The following is a 22105-nucleotide window of genomic DNA, read 5'->3' as shown; positions in this document are numbered from 1 at the left end:
GAGAGACTTGCCTACACTCGACTCACCCACTTTCTTAACTCATACACTTTGTTGGACCCAATTCAGTCAGGCTTCCAATCCCAACATTCCACAGAGACAGCACTGACTAAAGGGGTTAATGATTTGGTCACTATGAAGTCTAAAGGCCATTACTCACTACTTATTCTTCTAGATCTATCTGCTGCATTTGACACTGTAGACCACTCTCTTCTCATACAGACACTACAATCCCTAGGTCTTAAAGACACAGCCCTTTCTTGGTTCCTATCCTACCTATCTAATCACTCCTTCAGTGTTCGCTTCTCTACCTCCTCTTCGCTATCTCTTTCAGTTGGAGTACCACAAGGCTCAGTCTTGGGTCCTCTGCTTTTCTCTATCTATACCTCATCTCTTGGTAAACTAATCAGCTCTTTTGGATTTCAGTATCATCTGTACACAGATGATACTCAAATCTACCTATCCTCCCCTGACTTGTCCTTATCTGTACTGGACCGTGTCACTGAATGCCTTTCTGCCATTTCATCCTGGATGACATCTCACCATCTCAAACTGAATATTTCAAAGACAGAGTTAATTATATTTCCACCAGCCAATAGTAGGTACCAACCTGATATCTCTATCTCTGTTGAAAACTTGACTATCTACCATACCCCACAAGCTCGCTCCCTAGGAGTCATCCTTGACTCTGATCTATCCTTTGTTCCCCACATTCAGTCTGTCTCAAGATCATGTTACATGCATCTAAAAAACATATCCAAAATACAACCATACCTTACACAAGACACTGCTAAAACTCTAATCCATGCTCTCATTGTCTCCCGCATTGATTATTGCAATAGTCTCCTAACTGGTCTTCCCAAAATGAGACTCTCACCATTACAATCCATTCTGAATGCAGCGGCGAGGCTTATCTTCTTCGCTAGACGTTCATCGTCTGCAGATCCACTCTGTCAGTCCCTCCATTGGTTACCTGTATTCTACTGCATTCAATATAAAAAACTTTTACTCACACACAAGGCCATTAACCATACAACACCAACGTACATCACTTTGCTGCTCTCAAAATATCTCCCAACCCGACCTCTTCGTTCTTCACAAGACCTGCATCTCTCATCCACACTCATTACTCACTCCCACTCACGATTGCAGGACTTTCATCGGGCTGCACCCACTCCGTGGAATGCCCTACCACGCACAATAAGACTCTCCTCTAGTCTCCAAACCTTTAAGCGTACCCTGAAAACTCACCTCTTTAGGCAAGCATCTCAAATTCCAGAACTGCCCACATAACTTTCATAAGCCTTCCTATCAAATTGCATCCACTCTTTACAGTCCACACATATCCTCACATGTCTTCTCATTCTTCACTTTCCCTTCCTCTCGAACCTGGTTCATCATTGCTGTCTGACCATATCATACAGCCCTCCAAGAACCTTTGCAATCTGGCGAACAACTATGCAATAGATAGCACCTTTCCTTGTGTATACATGCCTATTTCCCTATAGATTGTAAGCTGTGAGCAGGGCCTTCCTACGTCTATGACTGTTTGTTATCACCCAGTTTGTTATTGTTATTTCCAATTGTAAAGTGCAATGGAATTTGCTGCGCTATACTGTTAATAAATAAATAAATAAATAATAACCATTCAGAACCAAAACTTACATTTAAACTTAGCAATATTAATAGTATAATAGGTAGATGTGTCTGGAAGAATAAATAACTATGATACTGGACACTTCTATATCAGTAATCACACTTAAATCCTAATGATAAAGCAATTCAAATACATTCACAATATATAAATAACATTCAAATATAAAAAGTACAATGTAGGGTAACCAAACTACATTAAATGCTTAGGCACCAAAGTCCTAGAGTATGAATGAATGAATAACCCTTACATCAATAACCTTTAGCTGAGGTAGTCCGTTGTTGAACAGGTTAATTTAGTGCCTTCACTGACCAAATTTTAATGATGTACATGTGTTAAGGGGGGTACTCACGGAGCGATTGCTGCTTAAAATCTAAGCAATCTGACTAGATTGCTTAGATTTTAAGCATGATCTCTCTGTGTGTACCCCCCCCCCCCACAGCGATAGCTATGCGCAGCCCCGCGCATCGCTATCACTGGTGCTAGATTGGCCTCAATCTAGCAGGTCGCTCATTTCACCTGCTGGGTGAATGAGCGCCCCCCCGCGCACACACACACACACACACACTCTCAGAACACATCGTGCTGTGCTGAGTGGGGGGAGAGAGATTGTGCTGAGCGGTTCACTAAGCACACATCTCTCCCCAAATTGGGCAGTGAATATGGCCCTTTAGATTGATGAAGAGAGGGCATAGGTAGACTTTAAGGCATGATATGAACTGAATGGCTTATTTATCAATGAGTTTCATCATACGCAACAAGTTTTAGAACTTGTTGCATATGATAAATTTTGCTCCAGCCAATCAGCTCCCAACTGTAATTTTTCAAACACATGACAGTAAGGAGCTGATAGGCGGGTGCACCATTTATCATACACAACTAGTTTTAAAACTCGTTGTATATGATAAAACTCGTTGATAAATCAGGGCTGACCTATAGGCAGACCAGTCGATTGGCAAGGACAAAAGTGCTAAACATGACTCTAATATCCTCACACTTCTGACATCTACAATATTGTCTGGTTCACTATAAAATTAAATTTGTACAACATCATAACATTGAACAGTCTGGTGTCGATATTATACATGTTGACATCCTGACTGTATACCGAGTGATCCCTCTTGAGTACTGAATTGCAGGAGTTTGGTATATTTGGTATAATGGGCAAGCATTTTAGGAGATGGTAATCAAGAGAAAATAGAGTATACTATACTCAACCGTAACAGAACACTGGAGCTAAACTTATTTAACTATTATACTCAATTGCTTGAAAATAAAAAATAAAGCTTCTAAAACTAAAAACAGTCAAGCTGATATCTCAGAATTTGAAGAACAGCTGAATTAGTAGATACTATACAGACACCTGTTTGCACTCTGCATGAAACTAGTATAAATGTATTCTGTTTATTTCCCTCATCCATGGACATATCCCTGTCTCTTTCTGGCAGAAAAGTAAGTGGTGTCTCATCTCTATGTTAATTGCTTGATTGTTTTAATAAAAGTGTTTGAATGGTTGCAGGTGCAGCCGCCAAGTGGCTATTGTTACATGACATGTGTGATTGATTACACCTTCAGGAATATAAACCATTTGTCATACTTGAAGTTTTTTTCTGTAGAAGTAAGGGTCACTTGGATTTGTGCTTATATGCATCTCACCTGAAATGAATAAAACAGATTTAAACCTACTTTTTCATGTCAATGATTTATGGAATTAAAAAAAGAAGCATAACACAAGAAAAGTCATCTTTTTTTCCAATTCGATTAATTATATTTTCACATGAAATGAATAACCATGATCTTTGACATTACTATAGAGAAACAAAAGCTATAAGGTATTCCAACATAGGATTTAGCACAATCAAGTTGGATACCATTATTGCCCACTGTTATGTTCTACTTTAGACACCAGGGCCCATATTCAGTCCTCTGCAATGTTCAGCGGCACACAGTTCTGGTACCCTAACGTCATAGATGTTCCTGCTAATCTATGTGGTATGCAAGGCTAAATGATGGTGATTGTGAGGCGCATGCTTTCTGGCCTTCTTATCTGGTAAGTGACATTATTGCATATCTACCTTTCAATCTTTTAGTTGCTCCTATATAAAGCAATGTAGAAAAAGTAAATGCAAAAGAAAATACATGAATATGTGAATTTGCAACCTTTAAATTATGCAATCCTATTTATGTTCTCAAAATATGAACTTCCCCACCACCCCAAAAGTATTTATTATATATATCGTTACCATAATACAGTTATGTCTCTTGTTTACAATTTCTTTATAAATGGTAAGTACTGTATTATGCTTATAATGGGTTGCAACGAAATGCTAATGTAATGTGTAACAATGTTGCTGCTGATTATACAGGCAGATATTTAATACACTGCTCTGGCACTTCACACATATACATCTGTGATCCTTTAATTAAACTGAATCAGGAGTGTTAATAGAAAATATAAAGTATATTTTAATTCACGTAGTCATTTCTTATTTTTTTCACATTATCATTTCAATATTTTGCTTACTTACTAGGATCTGATTGGATGGCACATTGGTCCTGATTCAGCTGTGGTAGGGTTGCTATCACTTTCCACCATCTTCTTGGAAGCCGCAGTGATAGTATGGTAATTTAGGTGTTTTTATTACAAGTAGACACCTACTTCTGCAATAGGAAAACAAGTATCAGATCACTCACTCAGCATGGGGTGGCTTGTGGCACCCATGGGGACACGCAATCTGCCCGTCGCAGAGTCCAGGAAATCTCCTTACAACGATGGGGATCCCTCCCCCTAAACGGCGGTGACACGCCTCTGTTTTCACAAATGGAGGCCATCGCCGCCCTTCCAAGTCCCCAATTGGCATCAGACAGGGTCCTGCGCATGCGCAAAGTACAGAACATTGGTATTTTGCACATGATGTTGCAGATCCTTTGGGATCTGAATGCCCCTCATTGATTTTTAATGAAAAATAAAGTTTTAAATTTTGTAATAATCAATAGTGCTATCAGGTGCACTAAATGGATAAAACTCCTTTTGTTCTATTGTTGCAATACCTTATTATGGTTTTGTAATACTATTTAATTTGTTTTGCACTTTTTTTAATCCATTAGAAAGTGTCATATATATCGGTAAATTTATTAATGTGTTCATGGGAGGATATTTCTACTCTACAAAATAAATCCATGTAGGGTCGCACTCACATCAGTAACCATTAAAATATCCACTGGGGTTGCTCCCAAGAAATCTGGATATCCACATATAGAGAGGCAAATAGAGGGGCACTCATCAGATTTTTGCACTTAAAAAGTCATAAATTTGAATTCATACTTATCAGCATGGAAAGACAGCTTATCAATCCAATCGACGTTTTGATCCAATCATCATGAGGATGCATAACTCTGCAGCACAAACAGCCTAGATCAGCTGTCCATATTCACCAGTGTCAAATGAATAATGCCTGACAGGCCCCTTAAAATACCCTCAGTGATCTCAAAAACGGCGCCAAAAAACTATGCACCAATCAACACATGCCGAACATACCATATTGATTAAAGGTACTATATAACCTTCCATTGGCATAGTGTAACCTTAAAAATGAAGCAAACAGCGGCACCCCTCTTAGATATGGTACTCACCGCAAATAACAGTGCCCAGGATCATTAGACAGATGGCTGTGTCCGGCATGCATTTCACCAGAACCCAGTGGAATGCACGCGACTTCCGGTGAACAGCATGCATGTGCAGCTGCGTCACTTCCGGCGGCCACATCATGCATTCTATCCATGCATCAGAGGGCGTACCTCACCCCAATCACTAGTGTGACAGCGGCACTGGATTTAGGGTAACGCCCCTCATCCAATCATAGTAAACAACAGAGCTATAAGCTTCTTAGTGGTGCTAATCATTGTAACAACTAGGATATCAAAAGTATAGCTGAATCTATATGTATCACACTAGTTCAAAAAAAACAAAGAGATCTCTATAGGGTATCAGGAGCCTGTCAAGAAGAAATATCTGATTGTATATACATACATATATAAAGTTAATAAGGTCTATCAAAAAGACCAAAGACTGATAAAAACCTACTACAGACATAACAGAGAAATACACAAAACATATTAACAAAGCAAAGGTAAATATTAGAGAGTGTGTTGGCCAAAAGTGCATTATTGCTCAGTTAAACCCTAATTGAGCACCTTCATGCATATAAATATACATGCATGCCAATGCATAAACCAAATTGTAATTGGTGTGACAATTCATCCTGCAATTCACCCTTCTAAGAAATTATGTCATTATTGCTGAGAGTCAATGTAAAAAGGCACTAAGTGGATTACACACATTTAAACCATTAGGTGACACAGTCCCTAGCCGGAAGATCCGCTTTGCTTCAAGTTTCTTTAAGATCAGTGCCCTATCCCCGCCTCATGTCAAAGGCAGTACCCAGTCAATAATGCGAAACTGTAGTGCTGAAATCTGGTGTCCATATGTCACAAAGTGGTGAGCCACTGGTTTGTCAGTTACACCAGTGGCCAATGCCTGACAAATCATCATCCTATGGTTGGTCATTCTCTCCCAGCAGACACACATGGTCACTCTACAAAATATATATGTTTCATGATTTATAAACTCTGTACCTGATGGATTTAATCAGTGGTGGATTTTACCAATGGGCTGCACCCCCCCCCCCCAGGTAATAATCCAGCACCAACAGTGTACCCTGTTATTGCAGTGGCTTCCTATTGGAAGCACTATCTGCTAATCACATGCAACACTGTGATCAGCAGATACATCTTCCAAAGGGAAGCCTTTTTGACAACTCTATTGTGCTTCTAGGGCTTCAGCCCTGGAATATGAACCGGGGCACTGTAATGAGGCACAATATGAATGGGGAGCAGGGGCGTATCTACCCATTGGCCAGGATAGCACTCGCCAGGGGCACCAAGCAAGGAGGGGGCGCCACCTGGCCGTGCCATCTATGGCCAGGGGGAAGAATCCAGTAGTACTGTCAGACTTGGTGACTGTCTGCTAGTACCAGTGTCAGGCGGCAGTGCACCGCACCTCACTTGTAATCAGACTCAACACAAACTACAGCTCCCAGTATCCCTTGTTACCGGGAGCTCTGGGAGCTGTAGTTTATTTTGAGTCTGATTAATCACTAGTGCAGTGCTGTGCCGCTGGACACCGGCGCCAGTAGTAACAGACAGTCATAAGGTACAATCTGGATTAAGGGAGGGGAGGGGTGGCACAGGACTGCACTGCACGGCATTAACCTTCAGGAAGTGGATGGAGTGGAAGCAGGGGGCGGGGCTACACAACACTCAGTCAGTGCCAGGCAACCCAGCAGCATGGAGAAGAGGGGGAGTGGACAAGGAGCTACTAAAGTACATGCATTGAGTGTACCCTGTCTGTGAAGTGAATGGGGTAAACACTATATAGTCTGTCTGTATTTTATGTATGTGACTATATGTGTATGTATGTTTGTGCATGTATAAGTATCTACTGTATGTATGTGACTGCATGTATGTGTGCATGTGTGTAACTATTTGTATATACAGCATGTGCGACTGTACTGTATATCATATGTACTGTAGGTGTTTTGTGTGTGACACTATGTATGTAAGTGTATATGTGTGTGCCTATGGGCAGCATCAGATGTACCAATGGCAGATGGGTGTTATTCGGTAAGGATTGCAGATTCTGCTAAAAGCAGAATTTGCAATCCTTTCTATTGCATGCTGGGGGATGCTCATCCATTGTAGGGCAAGGCCGTCCAGCATGCTGAATGGCCTGCTCAGCAACTGCAACCACAATTTAATTGTGGTCACAGCAACTGTGGAAGACCCCCTTCAGCTGTAGCTAGGCTGTGTATGCAGGTGGTCCGCCGCCATTTTTCACATAGGGGTGTCCAGAACCCCGTTTTCCACACGTCATCCCAGCGACGGTCCATCACCCCCCCACCCTTCCTGCGAACGCCTCTGACTGTCAATCAGGCAGAGGTGTTTACAGCCAATGTGTCCCAATCTACGGAGTGTGAGAACAAGAATATTGCAGTCACATCCCTGAATGCTGTTTGACCTCATTCCACTTCTAAAAATAGAAATATATTTATTAGCACTGGTCCACATTTCTATTTTCTATTTGCTTTCACCATATGTATTCTATAGACAGTGTTTCCTATAGGAGTACTACTGTGTGGCATAGTATGAATAAGAGACACTACTGTGCAGTGTAATATGATACTGTGTGGCAAAACGTGAATAAGAGACACTACTGTGCGGTGTAATATGATACTGTGTGGCATAACGTGAATTAGAGACACTACTGTGCAATGTAATATAATACTGTGTTGCCTAACGTGAATAAGAGACACTACTGTGCAATGTAATGTGATACTGTGTGGCATAATTTTAATTGGAAGTACTATTGTGTGGCCACGCCCCTACCCCACAAGGCCATGCCCTTTTTTGATACACCCTCCTTGTTTCAATTATGTGGGGGGGGCACCAGCTCTTACTTTACCAGGGGCGCTTGGACCCCTAGATACACCCCTGATGGGGAGCACTACATATCATAATGTGAATTGGGGGTGCTGTGCAGCATAATGTGTACTGGCAGCTCTAAAATCATAGGGGGTCATTCCGAGTTGTTCGCTCGCAAGCGGATTTTAGCAGATTTGCTCATGCTAAGCCGCCGCCTACTGGGAGTGAATCTTAGCATCTTAAAATTGCGAACGATGTATTCGCAATATTGCGATTACACACCTCGTAGCAGTTTCTGAGTAGCTCCAGACTTACTCGGCATCTGCGATCATTTCAGTGCTTGTCGTTCCTGGTTTGACGTCACAAACACACCCAGCGTTCGCCCAGACACTCCCCCGTTTCTGCGACCACTCCTGCGTTTTTTCCGGAAACGGTAGCGTTTTTACCCACACGCCCATAAAACGGCCTGTTTCCGCCCAGTAACACCCATTTCCTGTCAATCACATTACGATCGCCAGAACGAAGAAAAAGCCGTGAGTAAAAATCCTAACTGCATAGCAAATTTACTTGGCGCAGTCGCAGTGCGGACATTGCGCATGCGCATTAAGCGGAAAATCGCTGCGATGCGAAGATTTTTACCGAGCGAACAACTCGGAATGACCCCCATAGGGTGAACTTAAGCACTACTACAATTCATAAAAGGGCACTACTATGGGGCATAACATTAAATAAGGCTCTACTATGGTTCAGAAAATGAACTAGGGCACTATTATAGGGCATACAATTAACAAATGCAGCAGAGAAGTGTCTTGGTCCACACTGAGTAGTGACAGGATGCTACAGGGTATGGTAACTGCTTATTTTGTGTATTCAGTATTTGTTGTATTTATTGTATTTTTTGTGTGTTGCCTGTTTTCTGTAGTGTCTTAGTTATGCTCTGTTTTTTGTTCTAGGTCCCTGCCAGGCTTGCGCTGCAAGCCCCGGGGGAACCAGTTCCGGAGCTGCAATACTGGCGATGTCCTGCTCTGCAGACAGTGGGGCTGGTGACGCGCAAGCTGTGCGTTGCCTGGGCAACATGACCTCGGGAGCGGAAACGGAAGTGACTGCAGCGGCCGTGAACGGGAGCCAGGGGGACGGTGGCGGAGTTTGGCGGGACCTATACAGGTATTTAAATGTGTGTTTGTCTGTGTCATTTTTATCTTGTATGGTACTGAGGATGGAGCGGAAGCTCTGAAACGTGCGTCTACCTATAATACAAGTTATGTTGCTTCATTGAACCTGTCTCCAGTGCCGTGATTTGTGAGAGGTGTATATATGTATTTATATATATATATATATATATATATATATACTGTATGATTATATACATATTTACAGTATATACACATACCAGGGTAATCCTGAAAATGAAAAATCAGTATATACCGCAAATTCTGAGAAAATGAGCCCATGTTTGCCTCTATACAGGGGCAGTGTTAATCCCTATTGTATTAAAACAAGCAAGGAAAAAAGTAGATAGTGGCGCTCATGGGGGGTGATTCCGAGTTGTTCGCTCGCTAGCTGCTTTTAGCAGCATTGCACACGCTAAGCCGCCGCCCTCTGGGAGTGTATCTTGGCTTAGCAGAATTGCGAACGAAAGATTAGCAGAATTGCGAATCGAAAATTCTTAGCAGTTTCTGAGTAGCTCAAGACTTACTCACAAATAGCGATCAGTTCAGTCACTTTCATTTCTGGTTTGACATCACACACACGCCCAGCGTTCGGCCAGCCACTCCCCCGTTTCTCCAGACACTCCCCCGTTTTTCCCTGGCACGCCTGCGTTTTTCCGCACACTCCCAGAAAACGGCCAGTTTCCTCTCAGAAACACCCACTTCCTGTCAATCACACTACGATCACTTCAACGATGAAAAATCTTCGTTCGGGCGTGAGTAAATCTACTAAGTTTTGTGTTAAAATACTAACCGCATGCTCACTGCGAACCATGCGCATGCGCATTTTTGCCTTAATCGCTCCGTTGCGAAAATCGGCAACGAGTGAACAACTAGGAATGATCCCCATGGAGTCAAGAGACTTAAAGAAATGTGTCCAAAGAGCTGGAAAATTATAAATTAAACATTTAAAATACAAATATAATTATATAAATACATACAATAGACATACACATAAAAATATTTTTATGTTAATGTCTATTGTACTGTATGTATTTATATAATTTTATTTGTATAGTAAATGTTTAATTTATAATTTTCTGGCTCTTTGGACATGTTTCTTATGAGTCTCTTGACCCCAGAGCACCACTATCTACTTATTTTTTTTATTATATATTAATCACTTGTATCACAGTGTGTTTAGACTGTCCTGTGGAAGGGGATACTCTCCCTGAAATGTAGACAACAATAAAGTACCCTGTTGGTATTATTAACACTTAAAGAGACTTTAAGTGCCACCTGTTACCTTGTCTGCATATTTGGTGGCACCTACCCTCTAGGAGGGAACCGGAGCAAGCTACCCTCTGTGGGTTTGGGAGCGTCAGGGGAATGTGTGCAGTCTATATATACAGTATACAGTATATACACATACGAGGGTAATCCTAAAAAGAAAGACCATTATGCATTCCCACCATGCAAGTGAGTCACCCTTCCTAATTCATGGCCAGGAGGTCTTCCTAAGCTGTTTCTAATTACTCTGTGCATGCTGTTTTTTTTTTCTTTTTTAATGATGTTGTGAATTGTTAAAAAAAAAAATATACGAAAATCCTACCGTGAAGTGAGGAGTGTTTTATTTTTAAATGCGCAGAAAGTGGGATCTGCTGAAATTTATCACAATTAAAGCAGGTGTATGGCAATGTAAGAAAGTGATGTGAAATGTTCAATAATGGATGAACAATGGTGCATGAACAAGATCGACTGGGATGCCCATCACTTTTCACAGTTTTGGGTGAGAAGTTTTCGATCATTGCTCAAAGTGATTTTCACTTTTTCTCTAAACTCAAATAGTTCATTATCACATTTTGGAAGTGATGATGAGTTGAAGCTTGCAGTCAACAACTGACTCAATGTACCGGTGGCCGCAAAGTAATAGATATACCACTTTTGGGTGTGCAGTCATGCTCTGAAATACGCATGCCTTGGTGTGCATTACGATGCACAAGGCCGAAGGTCTAATAACCACCTTACTACTGTGACTGTTTTCCACAATGTTGGAAAAAAAGCTGCTGTGAGTTAGTACTAGGAACTAGTAACAGAGCAGCACCACTAACACGTTTATTTATTAAATGGTTACACCTAAGAAACATAGTGGAACAGCATTGAAAGATAGGATGGCAATTTAATAAAAGAAAAAACAAGGTGAGTTTCATCCAGAAGTCAAAGAGGCAGATTCAACTGAGCTATTCAATCAGTTGTCCATACCCCATAAGTTAAGCCCCAGAGGGTGCACTTAATGCTGACTTTGCCTTGCAGCTGCAAGGGAAAATATTCATTAAATGCACCATCTGGGGCTTTCGGTGGGATAACGTGCAGCAGTGGGTGAAGATAAAGTTTTTGAATTTATATTAGAAGAAATACAATGACGGATGCTTAAATAATTATAGAAGTCATGTGTAGGGATAGAGAATTGTTCCTGAAGTTGAAGAAAGGATTTAAAACAAGACTTTTATATAGATGTGTCTTTATCCAGCCTAGCTATGATGCATATTCATCGCGGCAGGTGACTTGCAACTTTCCCTGGCGGCATGCATACGCAACCCAGCAGAGCTTAGTATTGCCACGATGCATGTGCCCATATGTAAGCATTGCGGCAATGCTGGAAGAGAACACATCTCTAGATCCTGCTTTGTCAGAATATCTTGTTTATACCTAAATCAAGATCTGAAATCAGTTTAGAAACAGCTAAAGTGGAATCACTAACTAACCTTATTAATTTACAGGTCCACACATTCTATACAGAGGCAGCTCAAGCAGTGCCTATTTCCACGCATCAGTATCGCTTCCAACATCAGCATACACTGCAGCAAAACTGATACTCATCTGTTAACAGTCCTCAGCTCAGGAACTTGCTTAAGGAGCATTTTGCTGTATAAACACTTAAGATCATTAAGATTTGATCTAAATATTCGACTGAGAAACATTAAGGACATGATTACTTATGTTTTTTATCTTGGGTTCAAATATCAGATTTTTTTTTATATGTTAAAGGGCTCCATTATAGAAGCACCGTTACACACTTTTGAAAATATTTTTTTTGTGTTGTTTAATGATCTAGTAGAGCAGGCATTCCCAACCGCGGTCCTCAAGGCACACCAACAGTGCAGGTTTTAGTGATATCCAGGCTTCAGCACAGATGGTTAAATCAAAATAACTGAGGTGCTAATTAAGTCACCTGTGTCCAAACCTGGATATCACTAAAACCAGGACTGTTAGTGTGCCTTGAGGACCGCGGTTGGGAAACACTGTAGTAGAGTAACAGCATCTACTTTCCTATGTGTAGTCAGACTCTATGAGATTTGCCATTACAACACTACCATCTTTTTAATGTACCTGCTAAAGAAATACTCCTACACTGCAGAAATGTTTGTTGACAATCAGACCTATAACAAATATTAATTAAAAATATGGAGTACAAAATATATATTTTATTAAGAAGGGAGCATATTATTGTCTTTACCAAATTAAAAGCAGCACTATTTTTCTTTTGAATTATATATACAGTATAAAGGGAAATATATTCTTTTAAGAAAATCATATGGGACAAAAGTATTTATTACAGAAATCATTGGTAGCTACATTAGGGATGTAGTTAAATTGCCGACAGTCGGGATCCTGGTGCTCAGGATACCAACGCCGGAATCCCAACTGCTGACAATGCCGCCTGCTGGAATCCCGGCTCACAGAAGCTATTCCCACTCATGGGTGTCCACTACACCCATAGAGTGGGAATAAAACCTGTGGTGAGCGCAGTGAGCCACCGAGCTCGCAAGGTTTGCCGTTGTCTGTATACTGATGTCCAGCATGCCGTTGTCTGTATACTGATGGCCAGCATCCCCATCGCCGGTAATTCATACTGATCCCCTACACTATTTATTTTGAAAATTTATAAAAAGCTACGCTATTTAGTATCAATAATACAGGGCAATATTTTTTCATAATAGTCTATAGGGCCATAATATATAGAGCCATTTTAATATTTTTGTTAACACATTTTAATACTGCATGGTTAGGGGAAGGGTGACAGTTCTTCTTGTAATGGCAGTTTACTCTACACCACAGGGACATTCCACTAATTAATTGGCAGTTTGGCTATTTGGCCAACCACTAGTGGTTTGGCGAGTTTCAAAGCATTCTCCAACTGCTGATTATAAAATCCTATTATTATGGAGGCCAAAAGCACTGGTGAAGTGTGTTGAGGTTTGAACATCAGCACAAAATGCTTCTTAGCAAATTATGGGGTTGATATATCAAGCAGTAAAAAAAGTGGTAAGTGGTCCTGGGATACGTTGCCCATAGTAACCTATCAGCATCTACCTATAATTTTGTAGAGTGTTCTCGATAAATGGTATCTCTTAGGTTATGGGCACTTATCCACTGGCCCTCTTTTCACTGTTTAATACATGAACCCCCTGGCCTCTTAGACTTGTTGTTAATAAATTGTGCAAAATGTCAAAGGTGATGGATAGTTGATATACAGTAGCTATTGTATGTTATTGAAAATGTAGATATTAGTAATAAGAATAATTTTTTTTAAGTAGCTGTAGAGGAGAATAACAACACAAAGGGCCTGAGGTATGGTTAAAGTTGCTATCACTGCTGTTTCCTTGGAACAGCAGTGATAGCACTGTATGGTAATGCAGCTTGAGGCTTTTATTACAAGCAGATGTCTCCTGCTGCAGTAGTAAACTGACCTGTGTCTTAGGACGCAGTATTGGATCAGTCATTTACCATCAGGCTGCTTGTGGCACCCAGGGGGGTGCGCTAACTGCCCATCTCTTTGGAGAAATGGAGGCCATCCATGCCCCCTCCCTACCCCCAAAAGGCATTAGAATGTCAATCACTTACAGTCTGATGCCAAACTGCGTGCTACGTCGAAGGACCTGTTTAAGCATGCATAGAACGTGTCCCGCTCATGTGCAAAGTACCAATAATAGGCACTTTGCGCATCCTGTAGAAGATGCTACAGGATCTGTATAACCCCCAATATTACTTTCAGAACCAAATTACTTGTAGCATATTATAATAAATATTTGGAATTTTGCAGTCTGCAGTTTAAGGCAGGAGCTGTTCATCTTATTCTGTATTTGGAACATAAAAAAGTAGTATTTCAGAAGCAGTACCAAGAAAATAAGTGGCACAATACATATTTTACTAAAATGTACAGGCATTGTTAAGGGAACATGATAGACATTTGAATAGACATATATTGATATACAATATATCAATTACATTACCAGCAGGGAAAGGTGGGCTCTACTTATTGTGTTGCCTGAAATGGCAACTGGAATGATTAGTTACACAACTCAGTATAATGACATACTGTATTAATGTAAGAACCACTACAAAGCATAACAATGGCTAATTTTCTTCATTATTATATTTACCAGCAGTATTTTCCTTGAGTCTTCAAACTACTCAGTGGACTGTCTTTTCTACTTCTCATGAAGGTCCTTGACTTGGATTTCTCTCAACTGTTTAGTTTCTGATTTCTTTGATACAATTTTACTTGAGACCATTGTTTAATCAGTCTCTCCACCACGTAATCAGTTTGTACTTGTAATTCTTATTTTATGGAGCCTGCCTATTATACTCTTTACATTGAAATAGTATCTGCATATCCTGCAGTGTTTTACAATTGAGAATAAACCTAGTAATAAAACAAAGTGGTAAGCTAGTTCTAAAGAGACAAAGAAGTAAGAAGGCGCTGCTTACAAGCTTACATTCTATGGTAAAATAGAAATGTAGTGATGGAGTGCAGCATAAAGGGGCATGTAGTGTAGTGATGTAGTGCAATGTATACATTTAGGGCACAGAGGGTAAGTGGGGGACGCTGCAGGGAGCTATGCGACAATTCTTAAGGCAAATGGGGCACACGGGGGGGGGCACCAGATTACTCCCTTGCCCCGGGTGATGAAGATCCTAGTTTGAGGAAAAGAGCCTCTAATCTATATCTGTTAAGCCAGAAAAGGTGGCAACTTACTTCCAGTCAGCGTGGATTCCTATGCTCAGTGACCATTGCACCATGTTATTAAATAATGTTTTTAAATAATGTTATTAAATAATAAGTTCACTATAGAATCAACACTTAGTGGGATATCCAATTAGCCCCGGTAATTTACCAGGCCTAATTGTCCCGCTGGGGGCTATCCTATTACCCCTGGTAAGCCAGCACGAGCGGTGTCTTATCAGGGGTTTCCTGATGTTGCACCAGGTGGCGGCTCTTCACAGCTCCTGGGGCAGTGCACTGCAGATGACTGCCCGTGAGATACATAGGCACGGCGCGAGCCCCACTCACCCGCTCTCATCCATTTGCTTTCTGACTCACTCCGCTTGCCGCCCAGCAGCTGTCACCTGGTGGCTTCCCCCAGCCAGCCACACAGCATCCGCATCATCAGCAGGAGGGCGGGGCCACCCCAGGTTGTCCCGGTCATCGGGGATGTCGCAGGTGAAACCAAATCCCCAGAAAAAGCCCCATTTCCATGCAAAAACGGGGCTGTTTCTACCAAAAACACACAGGTTTCACTAAACCTGTGTGTTTTGGGGAGAAAGAGCATTTTTTTTTTTACAGGCGATCAATCTGGATAGCCTGTAAAAAAAACTTGGTGAAACTTGGGAAAAATCGCGAAAAACATACGGTTTTCGCACCCGATGTTTTACCAGGGCTAATATGATATGACCCTTTATGACAATTTTAAAAGATTTCTGTGTTTGTTTATGCTGTTACAAAAAACCTGACGTCTTCTCATTTGGTAGCTGAAGCCTCAACAAGATGATTATTGGGATCTTCGTTGTAAATGATCTTTAGAACTTAGCCCACATTATAAATGTACAATGCTGCATAGCTTAAAGATGCTTTGTATGGCTGAAAATTATATATTGTTATGCAAAAGCATGGGGACTGTGGAAACTATTGGTGGAGAATTGTAATCAGGAGATATCAGTGAAATCCCCTTCATTACATGAATGATGAATGAGTGTGTCATTTAGAAGTGACATTTGACTAGATAAATTAGGAAATTAAGTTAGTTAAGGGATGATGGATAGGTCCCTTAATGTACAAATGTGGCACATGATCTAAATGCTGTCCAAATGTCTCATACAAAAAGCATGCTCGGAATTATACGTAAATTTGTATATGTATGCTGATCACCATTATTATTTTGTTGATTTGTTTACAGTATTTTGTATCATAGTTTTTGCGCTACAGAAGTTTTTGGTGCCCTACAAATAAAAAAAAATGAAAAGCTGTAATTAATTAAGGGTATGGGCTAAAAACTATAATAGAAACATAGAAACATAGAATTTGATGGCAGATAAGAACCACTTGGCTCATCTAGTCTGCCCCCTTTTTTTTTTTTACATTATTTTTATCTCTAACCTTGTTTGATAGGTGATCATTTTATTTTTTCCAGCATGTATATTACTACCTCAGACCAAATTCACATTTCAGTCAAATTAAATGTACCAAGATGCATACATATATATTGCGATAAGTAAATAAACCACAGAGGGCATTAGGGTAATTGATGCAGACAATAAATGTGCACCTTTAATTTATGTCTGATCATTTATCTTATTTTCATTTGTTTATACAATAATGTGAACTTTTCCCATTGCGCTAAGCCAGAATTGAGTATTAAACTGTATGCATAGTGCTGATAGCTTGTTTGCAACCAAAAGAGTAAATTAAACATTAACTAAAGCAATCACTGGTGAAAATTAAAACCCAAAAAATTGGCAGGAGGCAGTTTTTTTTCCGCTGTTAATTTTGACACCACGGCAAGAAATGCATGTTCATTTACAAAAGAGAAACACTTAGGATCTAATTATTGTCAATTATTTCAAAAGGCTTTCCAAAGTGAGTCTTAATAGTTTACCCTAGTGACCTAAAAGCTTACGATATAAAAAGAAAAGGGAGAGCATGACAAATTATTTGCATTACACCCTGCTGTCTTAATGCCCTGGAGAAGTGTTTGTTAGTTACAAAATACACAGTTTAGCAATCTGTTTTTATTGACTATTAAAATCTGACAATGACCTCACCCACCTCTATGTATATTGAGTGAATTAGATGCCACATCCCTTAGAAAATGATTGCCCATGGGTTAATTACAAAACCTACTAAATTAAACAGCTGTTTCATTCAATGCCAGCAGTACTGATAATCAATGCAGAAAATTCCACAAAGTGTTGCAGTTCATTACACACTGTTCACTTTTGTGGTTTTCCCAATGCTAGATTCAATAGATAGCACTAATGCCTAATTTATTGTTTAATATGATTTTGGCACAATTCTAAAGCTAAAGAGGTCCAGATTTTACTGTTATAAAATTAAAATTCCTAATGGAAAATTAGATAAAAGTTAGTAGAAATAGTGGGTGAGGAGATAAGTTTTGTACTGGCCATTAAAGGTGCCAACAGACCTAAGGTAAGTTTTTTCTAAATGTTTATTATTAATCTTCATTGCTTACAAAAACACTAAAAAGTTTTTTAACTATAAAATGAAAGACATTATACATGTGTCCACTTAAGTGAACATCATGCATCTGCAACATAAAAACTGCCCTATTATCATGGAACAGTATTTTAAATGTGAAAGATTTTTATTTTTCGTTTGACTTGAATACACGTAAGGTGCAGTAGAATAAAGAGAAAAAATGTCTGGTATCGTGCCAATTTGTTCTTATCATGTTGCTTACTGTATTATTTCTCCAGAAACAGAAACTCCTCTAAGTTGAAAACAATACATGTTTACACCTATATATGAGTATATTCATCCAGAAACAAAAATATCCTCAGTATTTATAACAGAAATATTTTCATTTACTTCTGAGTTTGCATCATATCTATAAGAAGTTAAAGAACACACAGACTGATACATGAGATCCATTCCCCACTTTGTGGGTGTTGTACTACAAAGTAACTAAACCTGTTTCTAGATGCTCTTATTATCTGGAGAAAATAAAAACAATATTAATAAAGCATCCACCATTACCACCACAGCTGCTATTAATGATAATAATTTGAAATAATTTACAATAAACATAAAAATAAGATTACATATAATTATACATATAATGCTATCAGCTGCCAAAACTGGAATATATGGCTATTATATGGGGAAAAGATTTACAGTAGGGTAGGCATATACTGTATGCCTGGATAAGCCTTGTATGCAATATGGATCTTTGTATTGCATGATGTCCACTGAAGTAGATATAAGATTTTACATCAACTGTGAAAAATTGAGTGTTTGATCAAAACATCTACCATATTATGCCCTAGACGTTACTTTCCTTGAATTTCTTTTTTTAACCTGCTCTGCTATCTTTGAGTAAAACTATTTTACAGAAATCCCTGAAGTGTTCAGTGCTGGTAAAATGTTCTCTGCCATTTTATTTTGAAAAGCTGCCACTATATCTTCTAATACCCCTTTCACACTGCACAAATAACCCGGTATTGACCTGGTGTATTGCCGGATCGACACGGGTCGCCATGCAGTGTGAAGGGGCCCATGGCAAACTCCCAGGTCGCCTGACCCAGTAATTTAACTAGGGAATAAAGCAGTGTTTTTTCCGAGTTGAATACTGGGTCAGTGACAGTGTGAATGGGTTGCTGGGTCGATGCGACTCTGAACCTGTTCACTACATATGGAGAGGCGTCACAGAGATGAGCTCATATCCTAGTGCCACCTCCACCGCCCTGTCCCCAATACTGGCTCTGACCCCACCACTATGGCAACCTTACTTTTCATATCACCGGGTCAGGGAGCCAGTTGTTAGGGTCAAATGCTGGGTCCCACCCAGTAAGGACCCATTTCCAATTACTGGGTGGGACCTGGAATTTGCAATGTGAAAGGGGTATAAGTTTAGTACACTATGGCACTGGTGATGTCAAAAGAGAGTTTCTATAGGAAACAAAGATTAAAAAACAGCTGTTCACTGTAGTGGCCTCTATGTATGAAAGGGTTAATGATATAAAAATAAATGAATTTAGTTCCACTCATGTTTTAATAGCATGGTATTTGCAAGACTAGCCATTTTCATCTGTTATATCAATCACTATGAGCCTAATTCAGCATCAGTCGCTGAAGTGCAGAAATCACTATTCATTGATTTCTGTACTTCTGCGCATGCGTTCATGCTGCTGCACACATGTGAGGGCTTATATTGCGATCGCAGTCTAAGTGCTGATGGGTGGGGGTAACAAGCCAACATTTCAGCATTTTGTGGTAGGCATTACGGCATTGGGGGGCACAGTCCAGTGAATGGAGGCGTGTCTAGACTGTTTGCGTGGTGAGTCATGGCAGCTGCATGATACCACACACAGCCGCTGCAACCCAAAACATGGCGGCCCAGCGACTCTTTTTGCAACTAGGCTGCGAAGGCAGGGGGCTACCCTACAGATGGGAGCCCTTCACTGTTTAGCGAAGCGCTCGAATTTTAGCAGGGGGGAAGGACCCGGTATGCAGGGTGAATTTTCGCAAAACTACAACTCAAGCTGAATTATGCCCTGTATATACAATTTAGATATCAATGGTCAGTACTGAAAATCCAATCCCCCAATTTCCACATTGACCTGTGCGTAAGGTAATTTAGGAATTTATTTAAGTGTTAGAATACCTTTCTCCATTTCAAAGATGAAGAAATGGCACTGAGGATTGGATTAATTTTATTAATAGAGACCACCAAAATAAAAAAGGACTATTTTTCTCCGAACTGCTTTCATTATATTTTTTGACAAATTAAAGTGAACTTCAATAAATATTTATATATCATTTTAAGAGACCTGTTTTTAATATACATGTATTGCATAACTTAAATATTATTTTAAGAAACACCCAAATCTATGCCATTAAAAAATCAACTACAAGTTTTACCCCAACACAAACAGTATTTGTCAAGGCATCTGTAGACTTTTTCACAATTAAGTGTTAGGAACATTAACCATCTAGAAACCTCCTTCCTGTAACATATGCCTCCTTTCTGTAACTTATACCCTTATTTATCAATGATAGATTTCACTGTGAGTGATAAATTGCACCAGCCAATCACCTCCTAACTATAATTTTTCTACACACAGTCTGTAATTTGACAGTTAGGAGCTGATTGGCTAGTGAAATGTATCACTCACAGTGCAATTTATCACTCATTGATAAATAAGGGCATTAATTTGTATGAGTTTATTCAAGTGGTTCATCAAAAGCAGTAAAATTAAGTATAGTAAAAATCGGTCCAGCATCAGCTGCCAGCAGCATGTATACATACCTCTCATATATACCTATATCAGCACAGTGGCAAGCATTACAGTCTAAAAGCACTGAGTCTTGAATTCCACTATAGAACTGTGTTTATATGTTCTCCTCATGTTTGTGTAGATTTCCACTATGTATACCTGTTTCCTTCCACAATTTAAAAATATACATGTAGGTTAATTGGCTCCCAACAACAAAAATAAACCTGGGCCTATATTTACTAATAATCCGAGTTTGACCGATTTGTGTTTTTTTTTTCTAAGTCCCTAAGCACACTAATTCACTAGCACAAATCTCGGCAGTGTTTGGGCTATTCGTAATGGTTTTAACGGCAAAGTTCAGAAATACGAATGAATATACCATCGGTCAAACGCGGCTGTTATTTCATACAACACGGGTATTCACTATTCATTCGTATTTGGGTATTAGTCTCTGAGTGCTAAATTACGGTCGTATTTTTTTGCGATTCGTTAAAAAAAGCAGCAAAAAATAGACCTGCTTTTTTCAGGCGTGTTTACATGTGTTGCCACTTGCAAATCATTCACACCTGAATTAGGATGCCTATAAAAGGATCTTGGGTCCATTTCAATCAACCTACACTCAGGAATGGCAGCAGGACTGTGGGCCAGTGATCTTTTGTGTGCTGTGGGATTCCTCTGACTCAGACATCAGCCTGTAAGTAACCAGGGCCAAGAAACTGAACATGGTCAGCAGGTTGTACAGGTTCCGTGGAGGCTGCGCAGGCCTCGTTTTTTTAGGGGGCGTTTAAACTTGAACGCATTGTCCAAAGATAGGGTCATACTGATGTTCTGTCTAAATCGTACCAACATTTTCCGTCTGTATGACCTTGTCAAACTGGGCCTAGACCCTGAGACAGCACGCTCTTGCTCTGTCTCAGGCCTGCACAAACTCCTGGCTGTGTTGCACTTTATGGCTACTGGGAGCTTTCAGGCTGTGTCTGGGGATGTCATAGGAATCTCACAGCCCTCATTTTCAAGAATATTAACACAGGTGATGTATACCTAACTACCTCCTCTGTTTTTAGTTGTTTTTAATGACTCTCGGTGGCCAGTTCTGTCCTAAAATCTCATGTTTTATTTTCAAACATATACACACACAGGTGTTGGCTGTTTTGCAACCCCACATTGATGCCTCAATCTGCTTCCCTACTCAGGAGCCTCAGTGGCATGCCATCAGGGTAGATTTCTATGAGCTTGCTGACATGCCCAATGTGCTAGGAGCCACACATTCAGCTGAGACCACCTAGGGGCAGGTAGCACATCTATACTAATCGTCATCTAAAGCACTCCACAAATGTGCAGATGGTTTGTGATGAAAAACTCAAAATAATGAGTGTTGTTGCTGGTTACCCTGGGGGCTGCCATGACTCCTTCATCCTCAGTCAGTCATCCCTCTTTGATAAGTTTGAGGATGGACAAATGCCAGATGAATGGCTGCTGGGTATGTAATTTGATATGTGTAGGCCTGTGTATAGTTTGGCCAAATACAGTG

The sequence above is a fragment of the Pseudophryne corroboree genome, chromosome 1 (assembly GCF_028390025.1).
Source record: "Pseudophryne corroboree isolate aPseCor3 chromosome 1, aPseCor3.hap2, whole genome shotgun sequence".
Taxonomy (NCBI): Eukaryota; Metazoa; Chordata; class Amphibia; order Anura; family Myobatrachidae; genus Pseudophryne; species Pseudophryne corroboree.
This window is presented reverse-complemented; position numbering follows the sequence as displayed.